Source organism: Idiotropiscis lumnitzeri, chromosome 9 (assembly GCF_059441095.1).
Source record: "Idiotropiscis lumnitzeri isolate Australia: NSW breed Sydney's pygmy pipehorse chromosome 9, RoL_Ilum_1.0, whole genome shotgun sequence".
Lineage (NCBI taxonomy): Eukaryota > Metazoa > Chordata > Actinopteri > Syngnathiformes > Syngnathidae > Idiotropiscis > Idiotropiscis lumnitzeri.
Window position 1 is genome coordinate 20,030,665 of NC_142399.1, and position 20,486 is coordinate 20,051,150.

General features: G+C 41.3%; 9 non-coding genes across 9 annotated transcripts; all 9 read right to left on the bottom strand.

The window, feature by feature from the left end:
• Positions 1–2,369: 2,369 nt before the first annotated feature.
• Positions 2,370–2,495, bottom strand: trnad-guc (transfer RNA aspartic acid (anticodon GUC)). Its single transcript has 2 exons — positions 2,459–2,495; positions 2,370–2,405 (listed from the first exon to the last, which is right to left on the bottom strand). It is a non-coding gene; the product is annotated as a tRNA-Asp (tRNA).
• A 1,413-nt stretch (positions 2,496–3,908) lies between these two features.
• trnay-gua (transfer RNA tyrosine (anticodon GUA)) lies at positions 3,909–4,034 on the bottom strand. Its single transcript has 2 exons — positions 3,998–4,034; positions 3,909–3,944 (listed from the first exon to the last, which is right to left on the bottom strand). It is a non-coding gene; the product is annotated as a tRNA-Tyr (tRNA).
• A 645-nt stretch (positions 4,035–4,679) lies between these two features.
• Positions 4,680–4,805, bottom strand: trnay-gua (transfer RNA tyrosine (anticodon GUA)). The gene is made up of 2 exons: positions 4,769–4,805; positions 4,680–4,715 (listed from the first exon to the last, which is right to left on the bottom strand). It is a non-coding gene; the product is annotated as a tRNA-Tyr (tRNA).
• Positions 4,806–6,213: 1,408 nt separating this feature from the next.
• trnay-gua (transfer RNA tyrosine (anticodon GUA)) lies at positions 6,214–6,339 on the bottom strand. The gene is made up of 2 exons: positions 6,303–6,339; positions 6,214–6,249 (listed from the first exon to the last, which is right to left on the bottom strand). It is a non-coding gene; the product is annotated as a tRNA-Tyr (tRNA).
• Positions 6,340–6,984: 645 nt separating this feature from the next.
• On the bottom strand, positions 6,985–7,110 carry trnay-gua (transfer RNA tyrosine (anticodon GUA)). The gene is made up of 2 exons: positions 7,074–7,110; positions 6,985–7,020 (listed from the first exon to the last, which is right to left on the bottom strand). It is a non-coding gene; the product is annotated as a tRNA-Tyr (tRNA).
• Positions 7,111–12,354: 5,244 nt separating this feature from the next.
• trnay-gua (transfer RNA tyrosine (anticodon GUA)) lies at positions 12,355–12,480 on the bottom strand. The gene is made up of 2 exons: positions 12,444–12,480; positions 12,355–12,390 (listed from the first exon to the last, which is right to left on the bottom strand). It is a non-coding gene; the product is annotated as a tRNA-Tyr (tRNA).
• Positions 12,481–13,894: 1,414 nt separating this feature from the next.
• Positions 13,895–14,020, bottom strand: trnay-gua (transfer RNA tyrosine (anticodon GUA)). Its single transcript has 2 exons — positions 13,984–14,020; positions 13,895–13,930 (listed from the first exon to the last, which is right to left on the bottom strand). It is a non-coding gene; the product is annotated as a tRNA-Tyr (tRNA).
• Positions 14,021–16,198: 2,178 nt separating this feature from the next.
• Positions 16,199–16,324, bottom strand: trnay-gua (transfer RNA tyrosine (anticodon GUA)). Its single transcript has 2 exons — positions 16,288–16,324; positions 16,199–16,234 (listed from the first exon to the last, which is right to left on the bottom strand). It is a non-coding gene; the product is annotated as a tRNA-Tyr (tRNA).
• Positions 16,325–18,503: 2,179 nt separating this feature from the next.
• trnay-gua (transfer RNA tyrosine (anticodon GUA)) lies at positions 18,504–18,629 on the bottom strand. The gene is made up of 2 exons: positions 18,593–18,629; positions 18,504–18,539 (listed from the first exon to the last, which is right to left on the bottom strand). It is a non-coding gene; the product is annotated as a tRNA-Tyr (tRNA).
• Positions 18,630–20,486: the final 1,857 nt, after the last annotated feature.

Genomic DNA, 20,486 nt, shown 5'->3' on the forward strand with positions numbered 1-20,486 from the left:
GCTCTGAGTTCATATGCGTGACTTGACTTTTCACAGCGGCTGTCAGATGGGCACGCATGGAGTCACAGACCAACAGCGACGGTGACGCGTGGAAAAAATCACCGGGTCTTTTTACGTACACCTCACTCAACCACTCTCTCATTTTGTCCTCGTCCATCCAGCCCTTTTGATTGGCCTTGATGATAACGCCGGCAGGAAACTTCTCTTTAGGCAGCGTCTTCCGCTTAAAAATCACCATAGGTGGCAATTTTTGTCCGTTAGCATGGCAAGCTAGCACAACAGTAAAAGCAGACTTCTCGTGCCCCGTTGTGCGGATTGCTACCGTGCTCATCCCCTTCTTCTCCACAGTGCGGTTCACCGGGATGTCGAAAGTCAGCGGCACCTCGTCCATGTTGGTGATGTGGCTGGGCTGGATACGTTTGTCGGCAATCTTTTTGCTGCAGTAAGAGCGGAAGGCGACAATCTTCTCCTTGTAATCCGCTGGGAGTTGCTGCGCGACGGTCGTCTTTGCCCGGATGGATAGATGGCGCCGTTTCATAAAACGAAAACACCAAGACGCCCCTCCTTGGAAGTGTTCGATGTTCAATTCGCCAGCAAGCATTACTGCTCTCTGTCGAATGGTGATGGTAGATACACTTCTCCCAGCTGTTCTCTGAGAAGCAATCCACTGCTCGAGCTGGTCTTCCAACACGGGCCATCTTGCCTTGCATCCACGAAAACTCAGTGTAGTTTTCTTGACTTGGCGCAGTCTGTCTTCCTGCTTCCTCCACTTGCGAACCATGGATTCGTTGATCCTTAATTCTCTCGCAGCTGCTCGATTCCCATGAACAATGGCGTAGTTTATAGCGTGTAGCGTAAACTGTGCCTCGTAGGAATGTCTCTTCAGTGATGCCATTTTTGCTGATCAATTGCTTAAGCAACGTGTTGCACCTAGTATATATAGGGGCATCGCGCTGCTTTGCACTGGGGGCGTGCCTTTGTGTTGTTTTGTCTCCCCTCTCCCGCCTGTTGTCATTCACACCCATCTCCCCTCTCACGTCCGCCTGTTGTCCACACCCATCGATCCCCTCTCACGCCCCCCTGCTGTCGTAAGCCACACCCGCCTTCTCTCTATATAAGCGGTGTGCAGGCAGTTGATGTTCGCCGTCAGCCCAGCGGCGCACTTGGTCGACGCAATGGGCGCTCCACCTCAAAGGGCGCACTGGTTTTTTTGGACGGCTTTCCGGACTTTAAAGTGCGCCTTATGGGTCCAAAAATACGGTATTTAGATGCTCTCCCAATTGGGAGCGCCAGCCTTGGCTCTGGGAGGATGAATTTGCATCAGATCTTTAGTTACAATTTTTGATTGATTTGAAATTCGGGGCAACATCCTTTGAGCCGGATTAAAACCAGGGAGCAAAGTACTTGTGCTCGGAATTACTTAAATCCTCCGCTTTACCAACAGAGCTATCGAAGTATTGCTGGAACTCACTCTGGTGTTGGGAGTCTCTACTCATGACGTTGGGAGATACCAGATATAAATTGACTTGAGTAGATTCAGACAAATTCGCCAAAATATTTTATTTAGTTTTGGATTAAAATTGTTAACCCTGCAATAGTTGCTTCGAGCCGGATTTCAACCAGTGACCTAAGGATTTCCAATTAGAACTTCCATCGCATTCCGTCGAAAGGATGTCAGTTTTCAAACTCTACAGGCCTCCGCTCTACCAACTGAGCTATCGAAGGGATGCTCCTCATGACTGCATTATTGGGAGTGCCTACCTGTGGTGTTAGGACGGCTGAAAAGTGGATTTTGATGATGTAGCAACAGATTTTTCTTTAGATTTTTCAAGATTGATTAAAATTTGAAATCCTGGAAAATGTCCTTTGAGCTGCAATTTAAATAGCTACCTCAAAATTTTGGTGTGGAACCACAACAGTTTTCCACTTTGCCAACTGAGTTACCAGATTTGTGCTATTGGGACAGACATCCGATATAGATTGGATTTTACAACAGGTAGTATTCAGTAATTGTGGCATGTTCTTCATATATTTAGATGCTCTCCCAATTGGGAGCGCCAGCCTTGGCTCTGGGAGGATGAAAGGGATTTCTAATTCTAGTTACAATATTTGATTGATTTGAAATTCGGGGCAACATCCTTTGAGCCGAATGAAAATCAGGGAGCAAAGGACTTGTCCTCGGAATTACTTTAGTCCTCCGCTTTACCAACAGAGCTATCAAAGTATTGCTGGAACTCACTCTGGTTTGGGGAGTCCCTACTCATGACGTTGGGAGAAACCAGATATAAATTGACTTGAGTAAATTCAGACAAATTGGCCAAAGATTTTTATTTACAGTTTTGGATTAAAATTGGAAACCCTGCAATAGTTCCTTCGAGCCGGATTTGAACCAGCGACCTAAGGATTTCCGATTAGAACTTCCATCGCGTTCAGCTGAATGAATGTACGTTTGCACACTCGACAGTCCTCCGCTCTACCAACTGAGCTACCGAAGGGATGCTCCACGCATCTGCATTGTTGGGAGTGCCTACCTGTGGTGTTAGGATGGCCGACTAGTGGATTTTGATGAAGTAGCAACAGATTTTTATTTCATTTTTTCAATCTTGGTAAGATTTAAAATCCAGTAAAATGTCCTTTGAGCTGCATTTGAAATAGCTACTTCAAAATTTTGGTGTGGAACCACAACAGTTTTCCACTTTGCCAACTGACTTACCAGATTTGTGCTATTGGGACAGACAACCGATATAGATTGGATTTTACAAGAGGTAGTATTCAGTAATTGTGGCATGTTCTTCATATATTTAGATGCTCTCCCAATTGGGAGCGCCAGCCTTGGCTCTGGGAGGATGAATTTGCATCTGATCTTTAGTTACAATATTTGATTGATTTGAAATTCGGGGCAACATCCTTTGAGCCGAATGAAAACCAGGGAGCAAAGGACTTGTCCTCGGAATTACTTTAGTCCTCCGCTTTACCAACAGAGCTATCAAAGTATTGCTTGAACTCACTCTGGTTTGGGGAGTCCCTACTCATGACGTTGGGAGAAACCAGATATAAATTGACTTGAGTAGATTCAGACAAATTCGCCAAAGATTTTTATTTACAGTTTTGGATTAAAATTGGAAACCCTGCAATAGTTCCTTCGAGCCGGATTTGAACCAGCGACCTAAGGAATTCCGATTAGAACTTCCATCGCGTTCAGCTGAAAGAATGTCATTTTGCACACTCTACAGTCCTCCGCTCTACCAACTGAGCTAGCGAAGGGATGCTCCACTCATCTGCATTGTTGGGAGTGCCTACCTGTGGTGATAGGATGGCCGACTAGTGGATTTTGATGAAGTAGCAACAGATTTTTATTTAATTTTTTCAAAATTGATTAAGATTTAAAATCCAGTAAAATGTCCTTAGAGCTGCATTTTAAATAGCTACCTCAATATTTTGGAGTGGAACCACAACAGTTTTCCACTTTGCCAACTGAGTTACCAGATTTGTGCTATTGGGACAGACAACTGATATTGACTGGAATTTACAACAGGTAGTATTAAGTAATTGTGGCATGTTCCTTATATATTGAGATAATCACCCAATTGGGAGCGCCAGCCTTGGCTCTGGGAGGATGAATTTGCATCAGATCTTTAGTTACAATATTTGATCCATTTGAAATTCGGGGCAACATCCTTTGAGCCGGATGAAAACCAGGGAGCAAAGGACTTGTCCTCGGAATTACTTTAGTCCTCCGCTTTACCAACAGAGCTATCGAAATATTGCTGGAACTCACTCTGGTATGGGGAGTCCCTACTCATGACGTTGGGAGAAACCAGATATAAATTGACTTGAGTAGATTCAGACAAATTCGCCAAAGATTGTTATTTACAGTTTTGGATTAAAATTGGAAATCCTGCAATAGTTCCTTCGAGCCGGATTTGAACCAGCGACCTAAGGATTTCCGATTAGTACTTCCATCGCGTTCAGCTGAAAGAATGTGAGTTTGCACACTCTACAGTCCTCCGCTCTACCAACTGAGCTACCGAAGGGATGCTCCACTTGTCTGCATTGTTGGGAGTGCCTACCTGTGGTGTTAGGATGGCCGACTAGTGGATTTTGATGAAGTAGCAACAGATTTTTATTTAATTTTTTTTTATCTTGATTAAGATTTAAAATCCAGTAAAATGTCCTTTGATCTGCATTTGAAATAGCTACTTCAAAATTTTGGTGTGGAACCACAACAGTTTTCCACTTTGCCAACCGAGTTACCAGATTTGTGCTATTGGGACAGACAACCGATATAGATTGGATTTTACAACAGGTAGTATTCAGTAATTGTGGCATGTTCCTTATCTATTTAGATGCTCTCCCAATTGGGAGGGCCAGCCTTGGCTCTGGGAGGATGAATTTGCTTCAGATCTTTAGTTACAATTTTTGATTGATTTGAAATTCGGGGCAACATCCTTTGAGCCGAATGAAAATCAGGGAGCAAAGGACTTGTCCTCGGAATTACTTTAGTCCTCCGCTTTACCAACAGAGCTATCAAAGTATTGCTGGAACTCACTCTGGTTTGGGGAGTCCCTACTCATGACGTTGGGAGAAGCCAGATATAAATTGACTTGAGTAGATTCAGACAAATTCGCCAAAGATTTTTATTTACAGTTTTGGATTAAAATTGGAAACCCTGCAATAGTTCCTTCAAGCCGGATTTGAACCAGCGACCTAAGGAATTCTGATTAGAACTTCCATCGCGTTCAGCTGAATGAATGTAAGTTTGTACACTCTACAGTCCTCCGCTCTACCAACTGAGCTACCGAAGGGATGCTCCACTGGTCTGCATTATTGGGAGTGCTTACCTGTGGTGTTAGAATGGCCGACTAGTGGATTTTGATGAAGTAGCAACATATTTTTCTTTAAATTTTTCAAGATTCATTAAAATTTGAAATCCAGGAAAATGTCCATTGAGCTGCAATTTAAATAGCTACCTCAAAATTATGGGGTGGAACCACAACAGTTTTCCACTTAGAAAACTGAGTTACCAGATTTGTGCTATTGGGACAGACATCCGATATAGATTGGATTTTACAACAGTTAGTATTCAGTAATTGTGGCATGTTCTTCATATATTTAGATGCTCTCCCAATTGGGAGCGCCAGCCTTGGCTCTGGGAGGATGAATTTGCATCAGATCTTTAGTTACAATTTTTGATTGATTTGAAATTCGGGGCAACATCCTTTGAGCCGATTAAAACCAGGGAGCAAAGTACTTGTGCTCGGAATTACTTAAATCCTCCGCTTTACCAACAGAGCAATCGAAGTATTGCTGGAACTCACTCTGGTTTTGGGAGTCCCTACTCATGACGTTGGGAGATACCAGATATAAATTGACTTGAGTAGATTCAGACAAATTCGCCAAAGATTTTTATTTACAGTTTTGGATTAAAATTGGGAACCCTGCAATAGTTCCTTCTAGCCGGATTTGTACCCGGAACCTAAGGATTTCCAATTCAAACATCCATCGTGTTCCGCCGAAAGGATGTCAGTTTCCACACTCTACAGTTCTCCGCTCTACCAACTGCGCTATCGCAGGGATGCTCCACTAGTCTGCATTATTGGGAGTGCTTACCTGTGGTGTTAGGATGGCCGACTAGTGGATTTTGATGAAGTAGCAACAGATTTTTATTTCATTTTTTCAATCTTGATTAAGATTTGAAATTCAGTAAAATGTCCTTTGAGCTGCATTTGAAATAGCTACTTCAAAATTTTGGTGTGGAACCACAAGAGTTTTCCACTTTGCCAACTGACTTACCAGATTTGTGCTATTGGGACAGACAACCGATATAGATTGGATTTTACAACAGGTAGTATTCAGTAATTGTGGCATGTTCCTTATATATTTAGATGCTCTCCCAATTGGGAGGGCCAGCCTTGGGTCTGGGAGGATGAATTTCCTTCAGATATTTAGTTACAATTTTTGATTGATTTAAAATTCGGGGCAACATCCTTTGAGCCGGATGAAAACCAGGGAGCAAAGGACTTGTGCTCGGAATCACTTAAGACCTCCGCTTTACCAACAGAGCTATCAAAGTATTTCTGGACCACACTCTGGTTTTGGGATCACCTACTCATGACGTTGGGATAGACCAGACTAGACTTGTGTAGATTCATACAAATTCACCAAAGATTTTTATTTACAGTTTTGAATTAAAATTGGAAAGCCGGGAATAGTTCCTTCGAGCCGGATTTGAACCAGCGACCTAAGGATTTCCAATTAGAAGTTCCATCGCGTTCCGCCGAAAGGATGTCAGTCGTCAAACTCTACAGTCCTCCGCTCTACCAACTGAGCTATCGAAGGGATGCTCCTCTTGTCTGCATTATTGGGAGTGCCTACCTGTGGTGTTAGGACGGCTGAAAAGTGGATTTTGATGATGTAGCAACAGATTTTTTTTTTTAATTTTTCAAGATTGATTAAAATTTGAAATCCAGGAAAATGTCCTTTGAGCTGCAATTTAAATAGCTACCTCAAAATTTTGGTGTGGAACCACAACAGTTTTCCACTTTGCCAAATGAGTTACCAGATTTGTGCTATTGGGACAGACATCCGATATAGATTGGATTTTACAACAGGTAGTATTCAGTAATTGTAGGATGTTCTTCATATATTTAGATGCTCTCCCAATTGGGAGCGCCAGCCTTGGCTCTGGGAGGATGAAAGGGATTTCTAATTCTAGTTACAATATTTGATTGATTTGAAATTCGGGGCAACATCCTTTGAGCCGAATGAAAATCAGGGAGCAAAGGACTTGTCCTCGGAATTACTTTAGCCCTCCGCTTTACCAACAGAGCTATCAAAGTATTGCTGGAACTCACTCTGGTTTGGGGAGTCCCTACTCATGACGTTGGGAGAAACCAGATATAAATTGACTTGAGTAGATTCAGACAAATTCGCCAAAGATTTTTATTTACAGTTTTGGATTAAAATTGGAAACCCTGCAATAGTTCCTTCGAGCCGGATTTGAACCAGCGACCTAAGGATTTCCGATTAGAACTTCCATCGCGTTCAGCTGAATGAATGTAAGTTTGCACACTCTACAGTCCTCCGCTCTACCAACTGAGCTACCGAAGGGATGCTCCACTCATCTGCATTGTTGGGAGTGCCTACCTGTGGTGTTAGGATGGCCGACTAGTGGATTTTGATGAAGTAGCAACAGATTTTTATTTCATTTTTTCAAAATTGATTAAGATTTAAAATCCAGTAAAATGTCCTTAGAGCTGCATTTTAAATAGTTACCTCAATATTTTGGTGTGGAACCACAAGAGTTTTCCACTTTGCCAACTGACTTACCAGATTTGTGCTATTGGGACAGACAACCGATATAGATTGGATTTTACAACAGGTAGTATTAAGTAATTGATGCATCTTCCTTATATATTTAGATAATCACCCAATTGGGAGCGCCAGCCTTGGCTCTGGGAGGATGAATTTGCATCAGATCTTTAGTTACAATTTTTCATTGATTTGAAATTCTGGGCAACATCCTTTGAGCCGGATGAAAACCAGGGAGCAAAGGACTTGTCCTCGGAATTACTTTAGTCCTCCGCTTTACCAACAAAGCGATCGAAGTATTGCTGGAACTCACTCTGGTTTGGGGAGTCCCTACTCATGACGTTGGGAGAAACCAGATATAAATTGACTTGAGTAGATTCAGACAAATTCACCAAAGATTTTAATTTACAGTTTTTAAGTAAAATTGGAAACCCTGCAATAGTTCCTTTGAGCCGGATTTGAACCAGCGACCTAAGGATTTCCGATTAGAATTTCCATCGCGCTCCGCTGAAAGAATGTCAGTTTGCACACTCTACAGTCCTCCGCTCTACCAACTGAGCTACCGAAGGGATGCTCCACTCATCTGCATTGTTGGGAGTGCCTACCTGTGGTGTTAGGATGGCCGACTAGTGGATTTTTATGAAGTAGCAACAGATTTTTATTTCATTTTTTCAAAATTGATTAAGATTTAAAATCCAGTAAAATGTCCTTAGAGCTGCATTTTAAATAGCTACCTCAATATTTTGGAGTGGAACCACAACAGTTTTCCACTTTGCCAACTGAGTTACCAGATTTGTGCTATTGGGACACACAACTGATATAGACTGGAATTTACAACAGGTAGTATTCAGTAATTGTGGCATGTTCTTCATATATTTAGATGCTCTCCCAATTGGGAGCGCCAACCTTGGCTCTGGGAGGATGAATTTGCATCTGATCTTTAGTTACAATATTTGATTGATTTGAAATTCGGGGCAACATCCTTTGAGCCGGATGAAAACCAGGGAGCAAAGGACTTGTCCTCGGAATTACTTTAGTCCTCGGCTTTACCAACAGAGCTATCAAAGTATTGCTGGACCTCACTCTGGTTTTGGGATCACCTACTCATGACGTTGGGATAGACTAGACGAGACTTGTGTAGATTCATACAAATTCACCAAAGATTTTTATTTCCAGTTTTGAATTAAAATTGGGACGCCGGTAATAGTCCCTTTGAGCCGGATTTGAACCAGCGACCTAAGGATTTCCGATTAGAACTTCCATCGCGTTCCGCCGAAAGGATGTCTGTTTTCACACTCTACAGTCCTCCGCTCTAACGACTGAGCTATCGAAGGGATGCTCTTGTCTGCATTATTGGGAGTGCCTACCTGTGGTGTTAGGACGGCTGACAAGTGGATTTTGATGATGTAGCAACAGATTTTTCTTTAAAATTTTCAAGATTGATGAAAATTTGAAATCCAGGAAAATGTCCTTTGAGCTGCAATTTAAATAGCTACCTCAAAATTTTGGTGTGGAACCACAACAGTTTTCCACTTTGCCAACTGAGTTACCAGATTTGTGCTATTGGGACAGACATCCGATATAGATTGGATTTTACAACAGGTAGTTTTCAGTAATTGTGGCATGTTCTTCATATATTTAGATGCTCTCCCAATTGGGAGCGCCAGCCTTGGCTCTGGGAGGATGAATTTGCATCAGATCTTTAGTTACAATTTTTCATTGATTTGAAATTCTGGGCAACATCCTTTGAGCCGGATGAAAACCAGGGAGCAAAGGACTTGTGCTCGGAAATTACTTAAATCCTCCGCTTTACCAACAGAGCTATCGAAGTATTGCTGGAACTCACTCAGGTTTGGGGAGTCCCTACTCATGACGTTGGGAGAAACCAGATATAAATTGACTTGAGTAGATTCAGACAAATTCGCCAAAGATTTTTATTTACAGTTTTGGAATAAAATTGGGAACCCTGCAATAGTTCCTTCGAGCCGGATTTGAACCCGGAACCTAAGGATTTCCAATTCATACATCAATCGTGTTCCGCCGAAAGGATGTCAGTTTTCACACTCTTCAGTCCTCCGCTCTACCAACTGCGCTATCGCAGGGATGCTCCACTAGTCTGCATTGTTGGGAGTGCTTACCTGTGGTGTTAGGATAGCCGACTAGTGGATTTTGATGAAGTAGCAACAGATTTTTATTTCATTTTTTCAATCTTGATTAAGATTTAAAATTCAGTAAAATGTCCTTTGAGCTGCATTTGAAATAGCTACTTCAAAATTTTGGTGTGGAACCACAAGAGTTTTCCACTTTGCCAACTGACTTACCAGATTTGTGGTATTGGGACAGACAACCGATATAGATTGGATTTTACAACAGGTAGTATTCAGTAATTGTGGCATGTTCCTTATATATTTAGATGCTCTCCCAATTGGGAGGGCCAGCCTTGGCTCTGGGAGGATGAATTTCCTTCAGATCTTTAGTTACAATTTTTGATTGATTTAAAATTCGGGGCAACATCCTTTGAGCCGGATGAAAACCAGGGAGCAAAGGACTTGTGCTCGGAATCACTTAAGACCTCCGCTTTACCAACAGAGCTATCAAAGTATTGCTGGACCTCACTCTGGTTTTGGGATCACCTACTCATGACGTTGGGATAGACTAGACGAGACTTGTGTAGATTCATACAAATTCACCAAAGATTTTTATTTCCAGTTTTGAATTAAAATTGGGACGCCGGTAATAGTCCCTTTGAGCCGGATTTGAACCAGCGACCTAAGGATTTCCGATTAGAACTTCCATCGCGTTCCGCCGAAAGGATGTCTGTTTTCACACTCTACAGTCCTCCGCTCTACCGACTGAGCTATCGAAGGGATGCTCTTGTCTGCATTATTGGGAGTGCCTACCTGTGGTGTTAGGACGGCTGACAAGTGGATTTTGATGATGTAGCAACAGATTTTTAAAAAAATTTTTCAAGATTGATTAAAATTTGAAATCTAGGAAAATGTCCTTTGAGCTGCAATTTAAATAGCTCCCTCAAAATTTTGGTGTGGAACCACAACAGTTTTCCACTTTGCCAACTGAGTTACCAGATTTGTGCTATTGGGACAGACATCCGATATAGATTGGATTTTACAACAGGTAGTATTCAGTAATTGTGGCATGTTCTTCATATATTTAGATGCTCTCCCAATTGGGAGCGTCAGCCTTGGCTCTGGGAGGATGAAAGGGATTTCTAATTCTAGTTACAATATTTGATTGATTTGAAATTCGGGGCAACATCCTTTGAGCCGAATGAAAATCAGGGAACAAAGGACTTGTCCTCGGAATTACTTTAGTCCTCCGCTTTACCAACAGAGCTATCAAAGTATTGCTGGAACTCACTCTGGTTTGGGGAGTCCCTACTCATGACGTTGGGAGAAGCCAGATATAAATTGACTTGAGTAGATTCAGACAAATTCGCCAAAGATTTTTATTTACAGTTTTGGATTAAAATTGGAAACCCTGCAATAGTTCCTTTGAGCCGGATTTGAACCAGCGAACTAAGGAATTCCGATTAGAACTTCCATCGCATTCAGCTGAATGAATGTAAGTTTGTACACTCTACAGTCCTCCGCTCTACCAACTGAGCTACCGAAGGGATGCTCCACTGGTCTGCATTATTGGGAGTGCTTACCTGTGGTGTTAGAATGGCCGACTAGTGGATTTTGATGAAGTAGCAACATATTTTTCTTTAAATTTTTCAAGATTCATTAAAATTTGAAATCCAGGAAAATGTCCATTGAGCTGCAATTTAAATAGCTACCTCAAAATTATGGGGTGGAACCACAACAGTTTTCCACTTAGAAAACTGAGTTACCAGATTTGTGCTATTGGGACAGACATCCGATATAGATTGGATTTTACAACAGTTAGTATTCAGTAATTGTGGCATGTTCTTCATATATTTAGATGCTCTCCCAATTGGGAGCGCCAGCCTTGGCTCTGGGAGGATAAACTTGCATCAGATCTTTAGTTACAATTTTTGATTGATTTGAAATTCGGGGCAACATCCTTTGAGCCGGATTAAAACCAGGGAGCAAAGTACTTGTGCTCGGAATTACTTAAATCCTCCGCTTTACCAACAGAGCAATCGAAGTATTGCTGGAACTCACACTGGTTTTGGGAGTCCCTACTCATGACGTTGTGAGATACCAGATATAAATTGACTTGAGTAGATTCAGACAAATTCGCCAAAGATTTTTATTTACAGTTTTGGATTAAAATCGGGAACCCTGCAATAGTTCCTTCTAGCCGGATTTGAACCCGGAACCTAAGGATTTCCAATTCAAACATCCATCGTGTTCCGCCGAAAGGATGTTAGTTTTCACACTCGACAGTCCTCCGCTCTACCAACTGCGCTATCGCAGGTATGCTCCTCTAGTCTGCATTATTGGGAGTGCTTACCTGTGGTGTTAGGATGGCCGACTAGTGGATTTTGATGAAGTAGCAACAGATTTTTATTTCATTTTTTCAATCTTGATTAAGATTTAAAATTCAGTAAAATGTCCTTTGAGCTGCATTTGAAATAGCTACTTCAAAATTTTGGTGTGGAACCACAAGAGTTTTCCACTTTGCCAACTGACTTACCAGATTTGTGCTATTGGGACAGACAACCGATATAGATTGGATTTTACAACAGGTAGTATTCAGTAATTGTGGCATGTTCCTTATATATTTAGATGCTCTCCCAATTGGGAGGGCCAGCCTTGGGTCTGGGAGGATGAATTTCCTTCAGATCTTTAGTTACAATTTTTGATTGATTTAAAATTCGGGGCAACATCCTTTGAGCCGGATGAAAACCAGGGAGCAAAGGACTTGTGCTCGGAATCACTTAAGACCTCCGCTTTACCAACAGAGCTATCAAAGTATTGCTGGACCTCACTCTGGTTTTGGGATCACCTACTCATGACGTTGGGATTGACCAGACTAGACTTGTGTAGATTCATACAAATTCACCAAAGATTTTTATTTACAGTTTTGAATTAAAATTGGAAAGCCGGTAATAGTTCCTTTGAGCCGGATTTGAACCAGCGACCTAAGGATTTCCAATTAGAACTTCCATCACGTTCCACCGAAAGGATGTCAGTTTTCAAACTCTACAGTCCTCCGCTCTACCAACTGAGCTATCGAAGGGATGCTCCTCTTGTCTGCATTATTGGGAGTGCCTACCTGTGGTGTTAGGACGGCTGAAAAGTGGATTTTGATGATGTAGCAACAGATTTTTTTAAAAATTTTTCAAGATTGATTAAAATTTGAAATCTAGGAAAATGTCCTTTGAGCTGCAATTTAAATAGCTCCCTCAAAATTTTGGTGTGGAACCACAACAGTTTTCCACTTTGCCAACTGAGTTACCAGATTTGTGCTATTGGGACAGACATCCGATATAGATTGGATTTTACAACAGGTAGTATTCAGTAATTGTGGCATGTTCTTCATATATTTAGATGCTCTCCCAATTGGGAGCGCCAGCCTTGGCTCTGGGAGGATGAAAGGGATTTCTAATTCTAGTTACAATATTTGATTGATTTGAAATTCGGGGCAACATCCTTTGAGCCGAATGAAAATCAGGGAACAAAGGACTTGTCCTCGGAATTACTTTAGTCCTCCGCTTTACCAACAGAGCTATCAAAGTATTGCTGGAACTCACTCTGGTTTGGGGAGTCCCTACTCATGACGTTGGGAGAAGCCAGATATAAATTGACTTGAGTAGATTCAGACAAATTCGCCAAAGATTTTTATTTACAGTTTTGGATTAAAATTGGAAACCCTGCAATAGTTCCTTTGAGCCGGATTTGAACCAGCGAACTAAGGAATTCCGATTAGAACTTCCATCGCATTCAGCTGAATGAATGTAAGTTTGTACACTCTACAGTCCTCCGCTCTACCAACTGAGCTACCGAAGGGATGCTCCACTGGTCTGCATTATTGGGAGTGCTTACCTGTGGTGTTAGAATGGCCGACTAGTGGATTTTGATGAAGTAGCAACATATTTTTCTTTAAATTTTTCAAGATTCATTAAAATTTGAAATCCAGGAAAATGTCCATTGAGCAGCAATTTAAATAGCTACCTCAAAATTATGGGGTGGAACCACAACAGTTTTCCACTTAGAAAACTGAGTTACCAGATTTGTGCTATTGGGACAGACATCCGATATAGATTGGATTTTACAACAGTTAGTATTCAGTAATTGTGGCATGTTCTTCATATATTTAGATGCTCTCCCAATTGGGAGCGCCAGCCTTGGCTCTGGGAGGATGAATTTGCATCAGATCTTTAGTTACAATTTTTGATTGATTTGAAATTCGGGGCAACATCCTTTGAGCCGGATGAAAACCAGGGAGCAAAGGACTTGTCCTCGGAATTACTTTAGTCCTCCGCTTTACCAACAGAGCTATCAAAGTATTGCTGGAACTCACTCTGGTTTGGGGAGTCCCTACTCATGACGTTGGGAGAAGCCAGATATAAATTGACTTGAGTAGATTCAGACAAATTCACCAAAGATTTTTATTTACAGTTTTGAATTAAAATTGGAAAGCCGGTAATAGTTCCTTCGAGCCGGATTTGAACCAGCGACCTAACGATTTCCAATTAGAACTTCCATCGCGTTCCGCCGAAAGGATGTCAGTTTTCAAACTCTACAGTCCTCCGCTCTACCAACTGAGCTATCGAAGGGATGCTCCTCTTGTCTGCATTATTGGGAGTGCCTACCTGTGGTGTTAGGACGGCTGAAAAGTGGATTTTGATGATGTAGCAACAGATTTTTTTTAAAATTTTTCAAGATTGATTAAAATTTGAAATCCAGGAAAATGTCCTTTGAGCTGCAATTTAAATAGCTCCCTCAAAATTTTGGTGTGGAACCACAACAGTTTTCCACTTTGCCAACTGAGTTACCAGATTTGTGCTATTGGGACAGACATCCGATATAGATTGGATTTTACAACAGGTAGTATTCAGTAATTGTGGCATGTTCTTCATATATTTAGATGCTCTCCCAATTGGGAGCGCCAGCCTTGGCTCTGGGAGGATGAAAGGGATTTCTAATTCTAGTTACAATATTTGATTGATTTGAAATTCGGGGCAACATCCTTTGAGCCGAATGAAAATCAGGGAACAAAGGACTTGTCCTCGGAATTACTTTAGTCCTCCGCTTTACCAACAGAGCTATCAAAGTATTGCTGGAACTCACTCTGGTTTGGGGAGTCCCTACTCATGACGTTGGGAGAAGCCAGATATAAATTGACTTGAGTAGATTCAGACAAATTCGCCAAAGATTTTTATTTACAGTTTTGGATTAAAATTGGAAACCCTGCAATAGTTCCTTCGAGCCGGATTTGAACCAGCGAACTAAGGAATTCCGATTAGAACTTCCATCGCATTCAGCTGAATGAATGTAAGTTTGTACACTCTACAGTCCTCCGCTCTACCAACTGAGCTACCGAAGGGATGCTCCACTGGTCTGCATTATTGGGAGTGCTTACCTGTGGTGTTAGAATGGCCGACTAGTGGATTTTGATGAAGTAGCAACATATTTTTCTTTAAATTTTTAAAGATTCATTAAAATTTGAAATCCAGGAAAATGTCCATTGAGCAGCAATTTAAATAGCTACCTCAAAATTATGGGGTGGAACCACAACAGTTTTCCACTTAGAAAACTGAGTTACCAGATTTGTGCTATTGGGACAGACATCCGATATAGATTGGATTTTACAACAGTTAGTATTCAGTAATTGTGGCATGTTCTTCATATATTTAGATGCTCTCCCAATTGGGAGCGCCAGCCTTGGCTCTGGGAGGATGAATTTGCATCAGATCTTTAGTTACAATTTTTGATTGATTTGAAATTCGGGGCAACATCCTTTGAGCCGGATTAAAACCAGGGAGCAAAGTACTTGTGCTCGGAATTACTTAAATCCTCCGCTTTACCAACAGAGCAATCGAAGTATTGCTGGAACTCACTCTGGTTTTGGGAGTCCCTACTCATGACGTTGGGAGATACCAGATATAAATTGACTTGAGTAGATTCAGACAAATTCGCCAAAGATTTTTATTTATAGTTTTGGATTAAAATCGGGAACCCTGCAATAGTTCCTTCTAGCCGGATTTGAACCGGAACCTAAGGATTTCCAATTCAAACATCCATTGTGTTCCGCCGAAAGGAAGTCAGTTTTCACACTCTACAGTCCTCCGCTCTACCAACTGCGCTATCGCAGGGATGCTCCTCTAGTCTGCATTATTGGGAGTGCTTACCTGTGGTGTTAGGATGGCCGACTAGTGGATTTTGATGAAGTAGCAACAGATTTTTATTTCATTTTTTCAATCTTGATTAAGATTTAAAATTCAGTAAAATGTCCTTTGAGCTGCATTTGAAATAGCTACTTCAAAATTTTGGTGTGGAACCACAAGAGTTTTCCAATTTGCCAACTGACTTACCAGATTTGTGCTATTGGGACAGACAACCGATATAGATTGGATTTTACAACAGGTAGTATTCAGTAATTGTGGCATGTTCCTTATATATTTAGATGCTCTCCCAATTGGGAGGGCCAGCCTTGGGTCTGGGAGGATGAATTTCCTTCAGATCTTTAGTTACAATTTTTGATTGATTTAAAATTCGGGGCAACATCCTTTGAGCCGGATGAAAACCAGGGAGCAAAGTACTTGTGCTCGGAATCACTTAAGACCTCCGCTTTACCAACAGAGCTATCAAAGTATTGCTGGACCTCACTCTGGTTTTGGGATCACCTACTCATGACGTTGGGATTGACCAGACTAGACTTGTGTAGATTCATACAAATTCACCAAAGATTTTTATTTACAGTTTTGAATTAAAATTGGAAAGCCGGTAATAGTTCCTTCGAGCCGGATTTGAACCAGCGACCTAAGGATTTCCAATTAGAACTTCCATCGCGTTCCGCCGAAAGGATGTCAGTTTTCAAACTCTACAGTCCTCCGCTCTACCAACTGAGCTATCGAAGGGATGCTCCTCTTGTCTGCATTATTGGGAGTGCCTACCTGTGGTGTTAGGACGGCTGAAAAGTGGATTTTGATGATGTAGCAACAGATTTTTTTTTAAATTTTTCAAGATTGATTAAAATTTGAAATCCAGGAAAATGTCCTTTGAGCTGCAATTTAAATAGCTCCCTCAAAATTTTGGTGTGGAACCACAACAGTTTTCCACTTTGCCAACTGAGTTACCAGATTTGTGCTATTGGGACAGACATCCGATATAGATTGGATTTTACAACAGGTAGTATTCAGTAATTGTGGCATGTTCTTCATATATTTAGATGCTCTCCCAATTGGGAGCGCCAGCCTTGGCTCTGGGAGGATGAAAGGGATTTCTAATTCTAGTTACAATATTTGATTGATTTGAAATTCGGGGCAACATCCTTTGAGCCGAATGAAAATCAGGGAACAAAGGACTTGTCCTCGGAATTACTTTAGTCCTCCGCTTTACCAACAGAGCTATCAAAGTATTGCTGGAACTCACTCTGGTTTGGGGAGTCCCTACTCATGACGTTGGGAGAAGCCAGATATAAATTGACTTGAGTAGATTCAGACAAATTCGCCAAAGATTTTTATTTACAGTTTTGGATTAAAATTGGAAACCCTGCAATAGTTCCTTCGAGCCGGATTTGAACCAGCGAACTAAGGAATTCCGATTAGAACTTCCATCGCATTCAGCTGAATGAATGTAAGTTTGTACACTCTACAGTCCTCCGCTCTACCAACTGAGCTACCGAAGGGATGCTCCACTGGTCTGCATTATTGGGAGTGCTTACCTGTGGTGTTAGAATGGCCGACTAGTGGATTTTGATGAAGTAGCAACATATTTTTCTTTAAATTTTTCAAGATTCATTAAAATTTGAAATCCAGGAAAATGTCCATTGAGCAGCAATTTAAATAGCTACCTCAAAATTATGGGGTGGAACCACAACAGTTTTCCACTTAGAAAACTGAGTTACCAGATTTGTGCTATTGGGACAGACATCCAATATAGATTGGATTTTACAACAGTTAGTATTCAGTAATTGTGGCATGTTCTTCATATATTTAGATGGTCTCCCAATTGGGAGCGCCAGCCTTGGCTCTGGGAGGATGAATTTGCATCAGATCTTTAGTTACAATTTTTGATTGATTTGAAATTCGGGGCAACATCCTTTGAGCCGGATTAAAACCAGGGAGCAAAGTACTTGTGCTCGGAATTACTTAAATCCTCCGCTTTACCAACAGAGCAATCGAAGTATTGCTGGAACTCACTCTGGTTTTGGGAGTCCCTACTCATGACGTTGGGAGATACCAGATATAAATTGACTTGAGTAGATTCAGACAAATTCGCCAAAGATTTTTATTTATAGTTTTGGATTAAAATCGGGAACCCTGCAATAGTTCCTTCTAGCCGGATTTGAACCCGGAACCTAAGGATTTCCAATTCAAACATCCATTGTGTTCCGCCGAAAGGAAGTCAGTTTTCACACTCTACAGTCCTCCGCTCTACCAACTGCGCTATCGCAGGGATGCTCCTCTAGTCTGCATTATTGGGAGTGCTTACCTGTGGTGTTAGGATGGCCGACTAGTGGATTTTGATGAAGTAGCAACAGATTTTTATTTCATTTTTTCAATCTTGATTAAGATTTAAAATTCAGTAAAATGTCCTTTGAGCTGCATTTGAAATAGCTACTTCAAAATTTTGGTGTGGAACCACAAGAGTTTTCCAATTTGCCAACTGACTTACCAGATTTGTGCTATTGGGACAGACAACCGATATAGATTGGATTTTACAACAGGTAGTATTCAGTAATTGTGGCATGTTCCTTATATATTTAGATGCTCTCCCAATTGGGAGGGCCAGCCTTGGGTCTGGGAGGATGAATTTCCTTCAGATCTTTAGTTACAATTTTTGATTGATTTAAAATTCGGGGCAACATCCTTTGAGCCGGATGAAAACCAGGGAGCAAAGGACTTGTGCTCGGAATCACTTAAGACCTCCGCTTTACCAACAGAGCTATCAAAGTATTGCTGGACCTCACTCTGGTTTTGGGATCACCTACTCATGACGTTGGGATTGACCAGACTAGACTTGTGTAGATTCATACAAATTCACCAAAGATTTTTATTTACAGTTTTGAATTAAAATTGGAAAGCCGGTAATAGTTCCTTCGAGCCGGATTTGAACCAGCGACCTAAGGATTTCCAATTAGAACTTCCATCGCGTTCCGCCGAAAGGATGTCCGTTTTCAAACTCTACAGTCCTCCGCTCTACCAACTGAGCTATCGAAGGGATGCTCCTCTTGTCTGCATTATTGGGAGTGCCTACCTGTGGTGTTAGGACGGCTGAAAAGTGGATTTTGATGATGTAGCAACAGATTTTTTTTTAAATTTTTCAAGATTGATTAAAATTTGAAATCCAGGAAAATGTCCTTTGAGCTGCAATTTAAATAGCTCCCTCAAAATTTTGGTGTGGAACCACAACAGTTTTCCACTTTGCCAACTGAGTTACCAGATTTGTGCTATTGGGACAGACATCCGATATAGATTGGATTTTACAACAGGTAGTATTCAGTAATTGTGGCATGTTCTTCATATATTTAGATGCTCTCCCAATTGGGAGCGCCAGCCTTGGCTCTGGGAGGATGAAAGGGATTTCTAATTCTAGTTACAATATTTGATTGATTTGAAATTCGGGGCAACATCCTTTGAGCCGAATGAAAATCAGGGAACAAAGGACTTGTCCTCGGAATTACTTTAGTCCTCCGCTTTACCAACAGAGCTATCAAAGTATTGCTGGAACTCACTCTGGTTTGGGGAGTCCCTACTCATGACGTTGGGAGAAGCCAGATATAAATTGACTTGAGTAGATTCAGACAAATTCGCCAAAGATTTTTATTTACAGTTTTGGATTAAAATTGGAAACCCTGCAATAGTTCCTTCGAGCCGGATTTGAACCAGCGAACTAAGGAATTCCGATTAGAACTTCCATCGCATTCAGCTGAATGAATGTAAGTTTGTACACTCTACAGTCCTCCGCTCTACCAACTGAGCTACCGAAGGGATGCTCCACTGGTCTGCATTATTGGGAGTGCTTACCTGTGGTGTTAGAATGGCCGACTAGTGGATTTTGATGAAGTAGCAACATATTTTTCTTTAAATTTTTCAAGATTCATTAAAATTTGAAATCCAGGAAAATGTCCATTGAGCAGCAATTTAAATAGCTACCTCAAAATTATGGGGTGGAACCACAACAGTTTTCCACTTAGAAAACTGAGTTACCAGATTTGTGCTATTGGGACAGACATCCGATATAGATTGGATTTTACAACAGTTAGTATTCAGTAATTGTGGCATGTTCTTCATATATTTAGATGGTCTCCCAATTGGGAGCGCCAGCCTTGGCTCTGGGAGGATGAATTTGCATAAGATCTTTAGTTACAATTTTTGATTGATTTGAAATTCGGGGCAACATCCTTTGAGCCGGATTAAAACCAGGGAGCAAAGTACTTGTGCTCGGAATTACTTAAATCCTCCGCTTTACCAACAGAGCAATCGAAGTATTGCTGGAACTCACTCTGGTTTTGGGAGTCCCTACTCATGACGTTGGGAGATACCAGATATAAATTGACTTGAGTAGATTCAGACAAATTCGCCAAAGATTTTTATTTATAGTTTTGGATTAAAATCGGGAACCCTGCAATAGTTCCTTCTAGCCGGATTTGAACCCGGAACCTAAGGATTTCCAATTCAAACATCCATTGTGTTCCGCCGAAAGGAAGTCAGTTTTCACACTCTACAGTCCTCCGCTCTACCAACTGCGCTATCGCAGGGATGCTCCTCTAGTCTGCATTATTGGGAGTGCTTACCTGTGGTGTTAGGATGGCCGACTAGTGGATTTTGATGAAGTAGCAACAGATTTTTATTTCATTTTTTCAATCTTGATTAAGATTTAAAATTCAGTAAAATGTCCTTTGAGCTGCATTTGAAATAGCTACTTCAAAATTTTGGTGTGGAACCACAAGAGTTTTCCAATTTGCCAACTGACTTACCAGATTTGTGCTATTGGGACAGACAACCGATATAGATTGGATTTTACAACAGGTAGTATTCAGTAATTGTGGCATGTTCCTTATATATTTAGATGCTC